Source organism: Microcebus murinus, chromosome 15 (genome assembly GCF_040939455.1).
Source record: "Microcebus murinus isolate Inina chromosome 15, M.murinus_Inina_mat1.0, whole genome shotgun sequence".
Classification (NCBI taxonomy): domain Eukaryota; kingdom Metazoa; phylum Chordata; class Mammalia; order Primates; family Cheirogaleidae; genus Microcebus; species Microcebus murinus.
Genome location: NC_134118.1, coordinates 58,102,810 through 58,117,191, shown reverse-complemented (window position 1 = coordinate 58,117,191; position 14,382 = coordinate 58,102,810). Strand labels below are relative to the sequence as shown.

The 14,382-nt window shown below is 35.5% G+C and overlaps 1 long non-coding RNA gene across 1 annotated transcript in view; it reads left to right on the top strand.

Moving 5' to 3' along the window:
- Positions 1-11,618, top strand: part of LOC142876409 (uncharacterized) — a 105,657-nt gene extending 94,039 nt beyond the window's left edge. The window contains exons 2-4 of the long non-coding RNA XR_012923307.1: positions 1,426-1,552; positions 4,739-4,812; positions 10,421-11,618. This is a non-coding gene — a long non-coding RNA (uncharacterized LOC142876409). The remainder of the gene's footprint in view (positions 1-1,425; positions 1,553-4,738; positions 4,813-10,420) is intronic.
- Positions 11,619-14,382: the final 2,764 nt, after the last annotated feature.

Below are 14,382 nucleotides of genomic sequence, written 5' to 3'. Positions count from 1 at the left end.
CCCTTTGAAGTATGTGCCTAATCCTTTGAAGTGCACTTCTAATGGGAAGATAAGCACATTTCCTGTCTTAGAGATCTGTAGTTTTGTGTCCTAACCTTATGTTACAGATTCTAGGCCAACACATTTGTTCTTTTTCAGGTAGCACTTAGGGAAGAAACTGAGTTAAAGGGATGCTCCCAGGGTTGGCTTCCTCATGTTTGATTTGGCTAGCAATGCCTCACATAGCAAACCTGCTTAGGTGATTTTCTGATACTCTGTCCTCAAGAGACATGTAGAAATGTATGTCAAACCAGGAGAAAATAAGTGCCAATACTACTCTAAACTTTTCTCCTCTTTTACTTCCCCTTACTGTGTCTTCTTCAACATTCTATATATGGTCAAAAACTGTCTCTATTGGTCTTTTTGTTTCCAGTTCCCAACACAGTGGTTTGTATGCAACTAGTACAGGATCTGTTTAATAAATGCACATGTATGAATTAGTTTGTTATGTGGATTAAAACCCTGAACATGCTCACCACATAATTTTTTTTTTTTTTTTTTTTGAGACAGAATCTCACTTTGTTGTCCAGGCTAGAGTGAGTGCCGTGGCGTCAGCCTAGCTCACAGCAACCTCAAACTCCTGGGGTCAAGTGATTCTACTGCCTCAGCCTCCCGAGTAGCTGGAACTACAGGCATATGCCACCATGCCTGGCTCAATTTTTCTATATATTAGTTGGCCAATTAAGTTCTTTCTATTTATAGTAGAGACGGGGTCTCACTCTTGCTCAGGCTGGTTTCGAACTCCTGAGCTCGAGCAATTGGCCCGCCTCGGCCTCCCAGAGTGCTAGGATTACAGGCGTGAGCCACCTCGCCTACCACATAATTCTTAAAACCAAAAATGTTCTCAATTAGCAGAGCACAGATATAGGATAATATAATACCTTCTAAACCTTTTAGTGTTGTGAGTATTTGTAGCTCATTTGCGTCAAATTAAATTCAGTGGGGATCCCCCAGACCAAGTTTTAGAGAGGGTCAGAAGGGAAGGGGACAGAAGATTTTCTGATTTCTAAGTCTGGGCTTGGATCACAATCTAATTCAGTTAAGGGAGAATGTATTCATTAATTTATGCAATAAATTCATTTTCATCCATCCTCTCGGCAAATATTTCTTGAATACAGTAGTCTCCCCTTATTTGCAGGAAATATATCCCAAGACCTCCAGGGAATGTCTGAAAGCATGGATAGTACTGAACTCTATATATTCTATGTTTTTTCCTATACCTAAATATGTAGAATAAAGTTTAATTTATAAATTAAGCACAGTAAGAGATTAACAACAACTAATAACAAAATAGACAACAACTAATAACAACTAATAACAAAATAGAATAATTGAAACAATATACTATACTAAAAGTTATGTGACTATTGTCTCTTTCTCTTTCAGAACATCTTATTGTATATAATATTTTTGGACCTTGGTTAACTGTGGGTAACTGAAACCGTGGAGAGCAAAACCATGGCTAAGTGGGCGACTACTGGACTTCATTAAGGGCAACAGTCTGTGCCTATAGGTAACATTTGAATGTTTACTTTTTAAATTTTTTATTTTTTTAAACAATAGACTTTACTTTTTTAGAGCAGGTTTATGTTCACAGCAAAACTGAACAGAAAGTTCAGAGATTTCCTATCTCCCTCTGCCCCCACACACATGTAGTCTTTCTGGCCATTGAAATCCCACACCAGAGAAGTACATTTGTTACAACCAATGGATCTACATTGACACATCACTCCCACCATAGTCCACAGATTACATTAGGTTCATTCTTGGTGTTGTACTTTCTATGGGTTGACAAATGTGTAATGACATGTATCTACCATTATATTATTAGTAACATACAGAATAGTCTCACTGCCCCCACATCCTCTGTGCTATGCCTATTCATCCTTCCCTCCCTGCTAACCCCTGGTAACCATTGATCCTTTCACTGACTCCATAGTGTTGCTTTTTCTAGAAAGCCATATAGTTGGAATCACACAATATGTAGCCTTTTCAGTTTGGCTTCTTTCACTTAGTAATGTGCATTTAAGTTTCCTCCATGTCTGTTCATGGCTTGATAGCTCATTTCTTTTTAGTGTAGAATACTATTCCATTGTCTGGATGTATCACAGTTTATTTATTCATTCATCTACTAAAGGACATCTTAGTTGCTTTCAAGTTTATGCAATTATGAATAAAGCTACTGTAAACATTTATGTATAGGTTTTTGTGTGGACACAAGTTTTCAGCTCCTTTGGGTAAATAGTGCAATTGCTGGATCATATGGTAAGAGTGTTTTTTGTTTGTTTTTTTGTGTGTGTGATAAACTACCAAACTGTTTTCCAAAGTGGCTATACCAATTTGCAGTCCCACCAGCAATAAATTAGAGATCTATTGCTCCACACAGGTACAAACATTTGATGGTGTTAGTGTTTTGGATTTTGCCATTCTAATAGTTGTGTAGTAGTATCTTATTATTTTAATTTGCAATTTCCTAATGACATATAGTGTTTAGCATCTTCTCATATGCTTATTTGATTTGCTACCTGTGTATCTTCTTTGGTGAAGTGTCTGTTCAGGTCTTTTTTCCATTTTAAAATCAGGTTGTTTGTTTTCTTATTGATGATTTTAAAGACATCTTTGTGTATTTTGGATAACAGTCCTTTATCAGATACATATTTTGCAAATGTTTTCTTCAAGTCTGTAGCTTGTCTTCTCATACTCTTGACAGTGTCTTTTGTAGAGTAGAGTTCTTAATTTGAATGAAGTCTATCAGTTCTTTTTATCATGTATTTTACCTTTGGTGTCATATCTAAAATGTCATTGCCATATTCAAGGTCATATTGATTTTTTCCTCTGTCATCTTCTATAATATTTATAGTTTTTAATTTTACATTTAGCTCTATAATCCATTTACAGTTAATTTTGTGAATGTGTAAGGTCTGTGTCTGGAATTATTTATTTATTTTTTTGCATCTGGATATCCAGATCCAGCACCATTTGTTTAAAAAAACAAAACTAAACTGCCTTCTTTCCATTTATTGCCTATGCTCCTTTGTCAAAGACTAGTTGAATGTATTTATGTGGGTCTATTTCTGAGCTCTCTATTCTGTTCTATTTATCTATTAACATTTTTTCCAAATTCCACTTTTTCATTACTAGTATATAGGGAAATGATTGACTTTAGTTATTAACCTTGTATCCTGCAACCTTGCTATAATCACTTATTAGTTCCAGGAGTTTTTACGTTGATACTTTAAGATTTTCTATGTAGATGATTATGTTATCTGTGAACAAAGACAATTTTATTTCTTCTTTCCCAATTAGTATAACTTTTAATTTCCTTTTCTTGTCTTATTGCATTACCTAGGACTTCTAATACAACATTGAAAAGGATTGGTGAGAAGAGAATTTCTTACCTTGTTCCTGATTTTAGCAAGAAAGATTTTAATGTCTTACCATTAAGTATTATGTTAGGTGCAGATTATTTTTTGTAGATGTTCTTTATCAAATTGAGGAAGTTCCTCTCCATCCCTAGTTTCTTGAGAATATTTATCATGAACGGGTATTGGATTTTGTCAAATGCTTTTTCTGCATCTATTGACATGATTATGTGATTTTTCTTCCTTAGTCTGTTGATACAATGGATTATGTTAGTTGATTTTCAAATGCTGAACCAGTCTTGCACACTTAGAATAAATCATACTTGATTGTTATATATAATTCTTTTTATACATTGTTGAAATTTATTTGCTAATATTTTGCTGAGAATATTTGCTTCTATATTCATGACAGATATTAGTGTGTAGTTTTTTCCCTTGTCTTTGTCTGGTTGTGATATTAGGGTAGTGTTGGCTTCATAAAATGAGTTACAAAGTACTCTCTCTGCTTCCATTTTCTGGAAGAAGTTGTAGAAAATTGGTATAATTTCTTCCTTAAATATTTGGTAGAATTCACCAGTAAACATATCTGGTACTTTCTGTTTTGAAGGTTATTAATTACTGATACAATTTCTTTAATATGAATGAAGGCCTATTTAAATAGTCTGAAGGCCTATTAAATTTTGGTAGTTTGTATTTTTCAAGAAATTGGTCCATTTTATCTAGGTCATAAAATTTGTGGGCATAGAGTTGTTTGTAATATTCCCTTATTATCTTTTTAATGTCCATGAGGTCTGTAGGATGTCCCCTCTTTTATTTCTGACATTAGCAAGTTGTGCCTTCTTTCTTTTTTCCCTAGTTAGCCTGGTTAGAGTAGAGACTCATTGATTTTATTGATTTTTAAAAAAATCAGCTTTTGGTTTTATTGATTTCTGTATTGATTTCTTATTTTTAATTTCATTGATTTGTGCTCTAATTTTATTGTTTCTTTTCTTCTGCTTACTTTGGATTTATTATGTTGTTTTATTTTCTAGTTTACAAAAGTAGAAGCTTAGATTACTGATTTTAGATATTTCTTCTTTTCTAATATATGCATTCAATGCTATAAATTTTCCTCTAAATGCTGCTTTTACTGTATCCTACAAATTTTGATAAGCTATGTTTCATTTTATTAATTCAAAAGATTTTTGAATTTCCTTGGAGATTTCTTCTTAAACCTAAGTGTTATTAAGAAGTATGATGTTTAATCTCCAAGTATTTGTTGATTTTCTAGTTGTTGAATATTTATTTTAACCTAAGACAAAAATCAATCCAGATTCTTTTCTCCACTTCTCCTATAGACTTTTGTGTGAGGAGCGGGATGTTGTCATGAATTTCTGTAGCCAACTTTTGGATGAATCCATTTGAATGACCAGTGAGTACCTCATAGTTAATAAGCTGCAATCACTGTATTTTCTTCTGTTTCAATAGCTCTGCCCTTATTATGCTAAGTGTAGCTTAGTGGTAATTCTGTACCCTACTCTCCAAGTCAGAAACCTAGAGGTCCTCCTAGCTTTTTCTTAGTCCCTTGGCCTCACACATGCAGCTGGTAACCAAACTTATCAATTATACATTCGAAGCGGTTCTCTGCCCCTTTCTCTTTATTGTAATTTTAACTATGTTGAAATCCTCCTCATCTCTTACTTGAACTACTGAATTAATTTTCCTGCTCATAGGAAAATTAAAATTTTTAAACTACTAAATAATTTTCCTGCTTATAACTCTATTTCTCTCACTACATACATGTGTATATATAAAAATATTAATTAGAACATTATAACATTAATTATGACATTAATATAACAGTATATATACATATATACACACGCTCATTTTGTTTGGAATTCTTCAGTAGCTTAAAATTCTTCTTAATGCCTAGAAGACAAAGTACAAACCCCTTAACGTAGCATACTTAATTCTTTTAATTTGACCCTTTCAACTCTGGCTCTTGCCTTCATTCCAGAAATATGGTTACCTTCCTGTAGACAAAAGGCAAGCATACCTCAAAGTTCACCTTCCTTCAAGTCTTCCTGGAATGTTGTTTTTTTGTCCTCATCAATTTGAATGCCCCTTCTTTGTTTGTCCTCAGCTCCTTACCTGCCACTCTTTCAGTGCTTCTCATATTTTGTTTCAGGTAACTATTTATATGTAGGCTCTTCAGCTTTGACCTGCTTCAAGATAAGAACTGTATTTTATTCATCTTTATTTTCCTTAACTCAGAGCCTTGCATGTAGTATGTGCTCAGTGAACGTTTGTTGAACGAAGGTTGAATGTGGAAGAGTTGTATGCTGACGTGGCTACGACAGCAAACCCGAACCCTGCAGACCAAGGGAGTTTTGTCTGAGGGAGAACGGCCAGTGTTAGTGCAGATTCTTGCAATTAGAATGGAAATAAGCTAAAGAGAAGTTCCGATCTCTCCCAAATCCCTGGGGACACATAGTTGATGCCTTAAGATGGGTAAGGTTTAAAACTTGATTCATAGGAATCTTCATTTTATTTCTCAGGGATTCCCACCTCACCCCAACCACCAACCTATGAAAACTTAGATTTTGTTAGGCAGATTCTTATTCCAAAATAGAAAGCCAATTTGTGTTCTGGTAGCTTGGAATTGTGTCCTTCTTTACTTTAGCTAGCTGAGTCTCCAAATAGCAATAAAATCTTTCCTTGACAATGTCAACAACTCCTTCAGGAAGCCTCACCAACCCTACTCTCTTCTGGGCGCTCCCATTCCCTCCGCCTTTTGTTTTCCTTCCTTCTAGCACTTTGGTAATATTTCCTTGAATTAGAGATGTGTAGGCTAGCATCTGTCTCCTCTGGATTGTGAGTTCCCAGAGGGCAGACATGCTGCCAGTTTCATAAAGTTTTCTCCCCCAGGGCCTAGTAAAGTGACTTGCATAAGAGAGAGATTCAGCAAGTGTTGGGTGAATAAATAATTTGATAATGATGATGGCTTAATAACAGCAATAAGGCCATAAAGATGGACACATAATGATCACAAAAGCAATTCAGAGATATTCTTGTTTGAAAAGGTTTGAATAGGTGATACTGTTTAAACATTACATCATCTAAAAACTCGGTTTCCTATGGCAACTAGTGCAGGATTGAGAGGACATTTTGTGCAGTTCAGCAATGTGAGGGAAGCCACAGCTGGAAAGGGGGAAGGAACCCATGTTTGGAGGGAGGCCCTGGAACAAGACAGGAAATCCTCAAAGGCAGCTGTTCACTTGCACTCCTGGAAAGAGTGGGGAAATGGAAGGAGGGCAGGCCACTGTCGCAAATAACTAGTCACCCACTCCCAGAGCCAGCCACAGTGTTTGTGTGGGGAGGGTAATTTCCGATAAAAATAGAGGAAGACTTCTTTTCTTTTAAAGACTTAAACACTTTAAAAGCAACTGTGGGAAGTTTTAATCATAGGGTGGTTCTTTCTTTCTCAAAGAAGAAAGAGACATTTCAATTTTAAATTCAGTGGGTTGAAATGATTGTGTCATTTCAGCTAGAGTGGAGCGCGTCAGCAAGTGGACATGCTTTCATTGTGGAAAGTATGACTTGAAAATGTAACATTTTAAATTTAAAAAGGCAAATGATTTCTGTTGTTGGTTTTCTTCCTCCCCAAGAATGCTTAGAACTTTGCTGCATTTGGAAAGAAAAAGTAAAAATATCAGGCATCATATTCACCATTGTCATAGAAATAAAAGCCTTATTATGTGGCCTGGGATTTTTAATATGGTTCAGATGCACAGAAAATAGAACAAACGTTGCCCCTTAGGAGAAATACTTTGCTTAGAGGTATTGAGGAAGATTGGCCCACTGGTTTATTTAAATATCAATATTTATGCTTTGAGTATGGAAGGTAGTAGATAACAAAAAGGTGCTGACTAAATTGTAAGGTCATTGATTTCCAGTTCCCTGTTTTATTTATCACCAAACATTCTATACCTTTTATTGACCTATTAGACATTTGATGAAGATTTGCTGAATAAATGAATTTTAGGATGTTTGGAATGCTAACTAGGTATTAATCATTTAAAGATATCAGCCACCAGCAATTGCATAATAATAATGATATTAATAATGATAATAAAGGCATTATTCTTTAAAAAGATTAATAAAGATATTAGAGGTGTAAAAATGATGACTTTATAGACTGTCTTCTTGAAGCTGGCATTATTACATGCTTGATTTAAGCTGTCGTTTCTGTCATATAATAATATCAGGACAGTGTCCTTTTATAGAGCTATCAGACCAATGGCCAGACTAACTCTGCCCAAATATGAATAAACACTCAGAACCATGAAGCTGTTGAGGTTATTAGTTCTGACTAAAAAGTGTCGGATAAATAAACTTCTGGTCAGAATAATTAGTTGCTCTCTTTATTTAGCTAATCGAAAGATACAGCTAATTAGAAATTTATTTTGCTGACAAGAGACCTTTTCCGAAGTGATTTTTCTACTTCCCCTGTTAGAACTTTAGGCAAGTTCCTTTCTTTGGTAGCCAGCCCTTACACTTGTGGCATTCTTTTTTTCAGACAGGAGGATATGTGTGTACCTATCAAGTAGGTTTATTATTTATAGCTATAGATAGGTACCTATCAAGTAAGCTATATTGTTTATAGCTTCTTTCTAGATGCATAGCAGTTTTTCTCCTGCAAACCAAGATACTTTGTTCACAGTAGTGCATGACTTATGCCTCATAGTGGTCCTAGACTTGCAGCATGGGGGAAAAGAATACAGATTTTTTACTGTGGGTATTCTGAAGAGAATGAAACTAGTTTTTTCTTTTTTCATGACATTTGTGTTCAGGGAAATCTTTTTTTCTTGTTGTTGTTAGGTTTTCTTGCTAGTTTGTTTTTCGGTTGTGTTGCTTCACTAAATGCATTGTTTCAGCGTAGAGTCACTCTCCTTAGTAGGGCAGTCTCTTCCTACTTAGGTGGTCTGGGTTCTGACCGCCTGGACTCCAATTCCACTCCCGACAGTATTTCCTGCAGGACTTCAGTTTAGCAACTCTACTACTCAACCTCTCTAAACCTTGATTTCCTCATTTGTAAAATGGGGAAAATAATATTAATAGTAGGTTCATTGAGGATTAAATGGGATGCAACGAAAGCTTGTAGCTACCCACAGTAATGCGTAGTAAGCATTCTATGATTGTGGATTCTCATAGCTGCAGTTGCTTGTATCTCTTCTACTTTGTTCAACCTGACTTCTTCTTATGCTTTTCTTTGTCTCATGTCAACTCTCTCACTTGATCTTTCCAAATATATTTGTGTTTTCTCTTCTGGTCAATTTATTTTGTATATGTGAACATAGAGCACAGCTTAGAAAGTAGTGGGGCCACCTTCCATGTGAAATTTTGGGGATAGATTGCATTATAATTATACTTCCTACAATATGTATTGGAACAACTTATTAAAGCATCAAAAGATTATTTTAGCACTCAGAGAGGCTGAGGTGGGTGGATTGCTCAAGGTCAGGAGTTCGAAACCAGCCTGAGCGAGAACGAGACCCCATCTCTACTAAAAATAGAAAAGAAATTAATTGGCCAACTAAAAATATATATATTCAAAAAAATTAGCCGTGCATGGTGGTGCATGCCTGTAGTCCCAGCTACTCGGGAGGCTGAGGCAGCAGGATTGCTTGAGCCCAGGAGTTTGAGGTTGCTGTGAGCTAGGCTGATGCCACGGCACTCACTCTAGCCTGGGCAACAAAGTAAGACTCTGTCTCAAAAAAAAAAAAAAGATTATTTTATATGTGAAACAAACCTTGGTCCACTGTCTTGTAATGATCCGTACATTCTCCTCTGTGTTCCTGGATATTTACCTCTCATCGTTGCGAATATTCACACAAACCTCTACATGTGCTCTCTCCTTTGCTCTTGCTCAATCTTCCTTCTCTGGTTACTAGATATTGATATTTTTATTCCTTTGCCATGTGTTAGAATTAACATTTTTTTTTCTAATGTTGCTTCTTTGTGAATCTCATTACCCTTCTATTCTGTGCCCCAAATAACCTACGTTCAATCTGCCACAGCTGCGGCCGCACAGGGAGCAGAATGGACGTTAGTTCAGAGATGGCAGCAGGAGGAGGTCCCGCTCCTCCACTCCCCTGTGTCTGAGGGGTTGGACGCATGGCAATCTTATGTGCTAGTGATGTGGGAGGCATGGTGGCGGGATTGGAGGAGTTCTCTTTCCCAGGTGCTTCCTAAGACCCCCTGGATAACACCCAAGCTCCTGAACATGGTGCACACATTCCCTAAGGCCCGGGCCCTTGTAGCCTCATCTTCCCACTTGAAAATTTATACCCTGGTGAAATTAAATGTCTTGCAGTTCCCAGCACATCACACCCTGCTTTGAGCCTAGGCATATTTGTTTATCCTCTTGGGTAATGTTCTTCTGCCTACCTTCATCTTGCTGATTCGTCTCCAACCCATCCTTCAAAGCTCAACCCAGGGACTGTCTTCTCTGGGAAACCTTCCGAGATAGCCTTTCCCTTCTTCCCAGTAGGCCAAGTGAGTTCCTCTGGATTCCACTGCATGCTGGGTATAGCTCTGGCATTATATCCTCCCTTACTGTGAAATGCTCGGTTTATGGGTCTCTGCTGGATTAAGCACCATGCAGCAGGGACCACGTATTATTCATTTCTGTATCCCCACCAAGTAGCACGGTATGCAGTACAGTGTACACCAGCCAAAGTGCTTTGTAGAACTCTTAAATTGACCTCGCTGAGATCCGTGGGGATGGAGGCAGTGGTGAAGTAATCCTTACTTCCTTTCCTGGAGCTTGCTTAATAGTGGCCTCACTTTGGAATTTCTTTCAGACAACTTAACTGGCCGGATAATCTAGCCCTTCTCTGATTTGCAGTCTTATGCCAGAAGTGACTACATTTTCTAACTTGGAATTCATATCTTTATATTGTTTGTAGATTTTTAAAATGTTGTAATATAGCTTGTTTGCCAAACATATGTTTACTTACTCATTTCCTCTACAGAATGCTTATTAAGACGATGGACTTTCTAAATCCACGAGACAAATGCCTACAAAATGCCTGAAACAAATGAGCCATACAGCAGATTTTCTCATAGAAGAAACCCATAGGCACATAATAGAATGCCTCTCGGTACAAAAACAAACAAGCAATTACCTGCGCTGCTTCCTGTGGGAAACTCAGCATCCTACCACCCAAGGTGATGACTTTTGTGATTATTTTTTTTAGAGGGGTTGCATCACTCCAAGAAAATTCATCATATGTTTCTCAACAAATGCACATTTTATTTTCTTGGACAGAAAACAAAGTATATGTTTTTGTTCAAGTTTATTTTCCTCTTTCTACTTTGTTTCTTTTGTTTTTAAAAAATGAATATTAAATATGCAATTTTGAATAATAATGGGAAAAGGCTGAATGGTGGTTGTCATAGGCTGATAAGTGGGGAGAGAACTGTGTGTTCAAGAAACATCTGGAATATTTATGATGTGGTAGTTGCCTTGAGTGTCTTCCTCTGGGCCTCAACATTAAGCAATGACTTCTAGAATTTAATTGAGTCAGGATATGTTTAAATGGCAGATGTTTAAACTTGTTATTAGTCTGGTAAAAACCATATTTGGGGGAGCTGCTCTTGGTTTCCCTCTCTATATTATAATACCTTTTATTTTCTTATTTCATTTTATATTTTTCTAGAATATTATAAAAATGGAGATGTGGAATAAATCATGTTTGGAAATATTAGTGAGAAAAGATCTTGAAAATTCAAAAGGTGAAATATATATCTAGCAGCAGTAGATAAAAATCTAGGTAAGAATTGATAACTCTAAATAATTTTTATTTTTCATTTTTTTGATCAAATTAACAGTCATAATTCTGGAAATTTATAGGGTATGAAGTGATGTTATGGGGAATAGGAAGGTTACTATCAAAGGGTGCAAAATCTCATTTAGAGATGAGGAAGTTTTTTAGTTCTATTATATAGGTGGTAAATACTATTAATAATATTTTACATTTCAGTACAATTTTTAGAGTAACAACATTTTTTTGTTACCAATTTTGTATTTTTCTACTTAATATTAGATGAAATGCTAGTCATTTTCTTGTTTGTATCTTCTGGTACTTCAAACTCAAATTTTGGCATTGGCTTTTTCCAGTATGTAGGAGAATCATCAATTCATCTTGAGCTTTTTGTAAAAAATGATCATTTGAATTAAAAGTTTTCAAGTTTTACCTTGCCCTGAATATTGCTCTATTTATTGTTTTAATAATGGTAGTTTAAATAGTTTCATGAAATGTGAAATTTAAGAAGACATTGCTAACTTTGAGAAGTGCATTTTAGATATGTGGATTAGAGATAAATTGTAAGGTCTTATGTACTTTCTGTCCTGAAATGACTATAAGATTTTACTAGAGTCTTTAAAGTTTCATTTTATAAATAATATTTTTTCAAATACCTACAGAAACTTATCTTGCTAATGCTGAGAATAAAACACTTTAAGGGTTCCATGACCATTAATTATTATTCTCTATTATATGGTTTGCTCCTTATTTTATTTTTTATTTATTTTTATTTTAGTGTATTATGGGGGTACAAGTGTTAAGGTTACATATATTGCCCATGCCCCCCTCCCCCCTCGAGTAAGCTCTGGTTTGCTCCTTAAACCCTCCTGCTGCTCATAGTAGGAAGAGAAATGTGATCCTTTGTGGAGTTAGAGACCAACAAAGACCCATTTTTTGCCCATAGAAATTAAGAGACAAAATTTTTCTCAGAGAGTTATAATCATATGGAGATGGGGTGCTCAGAAATAGTTTCTGAATTTAAAGTTGGAGATTGTCGGGTTGGCAATTTTGTCCAATTTGGTTGAGAATCTGAAAGCAGTTCCACATTTCTTCATCAGGAAGTCAGGCTGACTCGTGATGAAAGATGATGAAGACAAATCCTGAGCAGGGCTTCCTGTTTGTTTAAACCCCCAACCCAGGAAAAAATCGCTTCCAAGTTTCTCTGTACAATCATGGTAATATATTTTCTTTTCAGATTGTTAGCAGACTGTTCAGTTTGTACTTGGCATTTCAATCACAGGGGAAAAGGTGCAAGCCAGAAGACTCAATGAATTCTCACTAGGAATCTGAAAGTTGGATAGACTTTGGAAACTAATCTCTGCTTCTTGTCTTTCTGTTTTTAGTAAACACATTATTCATCAGATCATATGTATTGATTAACTGCTCTATGAACAGGTTTGAATTGGTTACCGTGATGAACCTAAAGGATCATAATATGGCTTCTGTTCTCAGAGCTTACTCCTACTAAAAAAACATCAGGTTGGAAGGTAGATGTCAATTTAAATTTAAAAACAGTCCCTACTCCGAAGGAAGGATAAGATTGTTCCCCATTTAACATAAGTATTTGTACAAAATGAGATTTTTTTATTTTGTGAATGATTTTTTTTTTTGGATATTAAACAGTAGGAAAGAGGAAAAGGAGTCAATGAAGAGTCACCTTTGGAGATCTTAAGACTTAGATGCTTTTTCCAAAATCCTAGGACATCCAAACCATATTTGGGCAGGGCATTAAGAAAGACAGGAAATTTATCCCAGCTTTATTTATACAGGAAAAATTTGATTTAAAGAGTTGGCCTAAATGTACATTTCAAAATAGCTAGAAGAGAATAATTCAAATGTTCATAGAGCAAAGAAAAGATAAATATTTAAGGTGATGAATATACCAATTACCCTGATATGACTGTATGAATATATCAAATTATCAAATGTACCCAAAAATATGTACATCTAATGTCAATAAAAAAATAAATTTTAAAAAAGTACTGAGTTAAAGATCATTAACTATATTTTATGAAGCAACTAATTTTTTTTACTATTTATGTTATAAACCTTATGACCAGTATTAAAAATTTTTAAACAAGAAAAAGTGGCAAGACTTAACACCTAGAATAATTGATTTTTAGAATATGTGAGGTTAAATTATGTTAAATTAGTAATGTAAATTCTATAAATGATACAAATAATGATAATATCCTTAATGTTAGTTATACTATTAATGCTAATAGCTGATATATATTAAGTGTCTACCTCACTCTGACTTGCTGAACTAAATGGTGTACTTACATTGCCTACGCACCCCTGGGAGTAGCTCTATGATACGGGCTGGGGGGATGCATTTCATAGAAGAAATTGGGACAATGGCTAAGTAATTTTTCCATAATTGACTTCAGTGTCCATGTTTTAAACTTCTGCTCAAGTCTTTGCTTCTAAAGAACATTTTTATTTCTGCTTTGTTTTCCACATTTTTATCTGCTTTAGTTTCCTTTTTCCCTTTTCCATGGTCATCATCTATTTTTCTCCCTTGATTCCCCACTCTTTTTTCACTTTCTCATAATACATCATTGGGCTGTCAAGGATTTTCTTGGTGGTTCACCAAATACTTCTGTTGCTGTTGTACTCTAAATTGTATGCATGGATGATTGCAATTTTTACTTTTAAAGTCTAATGACTATGCTGGATGTGCTTTGTTTGATTAGAAATTGAAGTAAATATCAACTGAAACCTGACATAATTCTTTTTTGTAAGAAGGGCAAAAAGAATATGAAGGAATAGACATTTGTTGGTTAAAGTGTTTGTCTAACACACACACACACACACACACACACACACACACACACACACACACACACACGTTTTTCCTGGGAACTCAATGGTAGAGATTTTGCCCGTGAAAGATGGGCAGCATGTTTGGTTATATTGTAAAGAAGCCCAGCAAATTCCACCTACCACAAGTTAATTGTTTATTAGAACACAGGCATTCATGCACTTTCTGTCAACTTGTATCAATCCAGTGTGGCAGAAATCTTCTGAAGTCTTAGCCTTCTGAGATGTACAGATATTCTGTCAAGAAAATTTCTATAGAATGTGGTACTATCTTTTACAAGTTGGAGTGCTGGTGGAACTTGGTC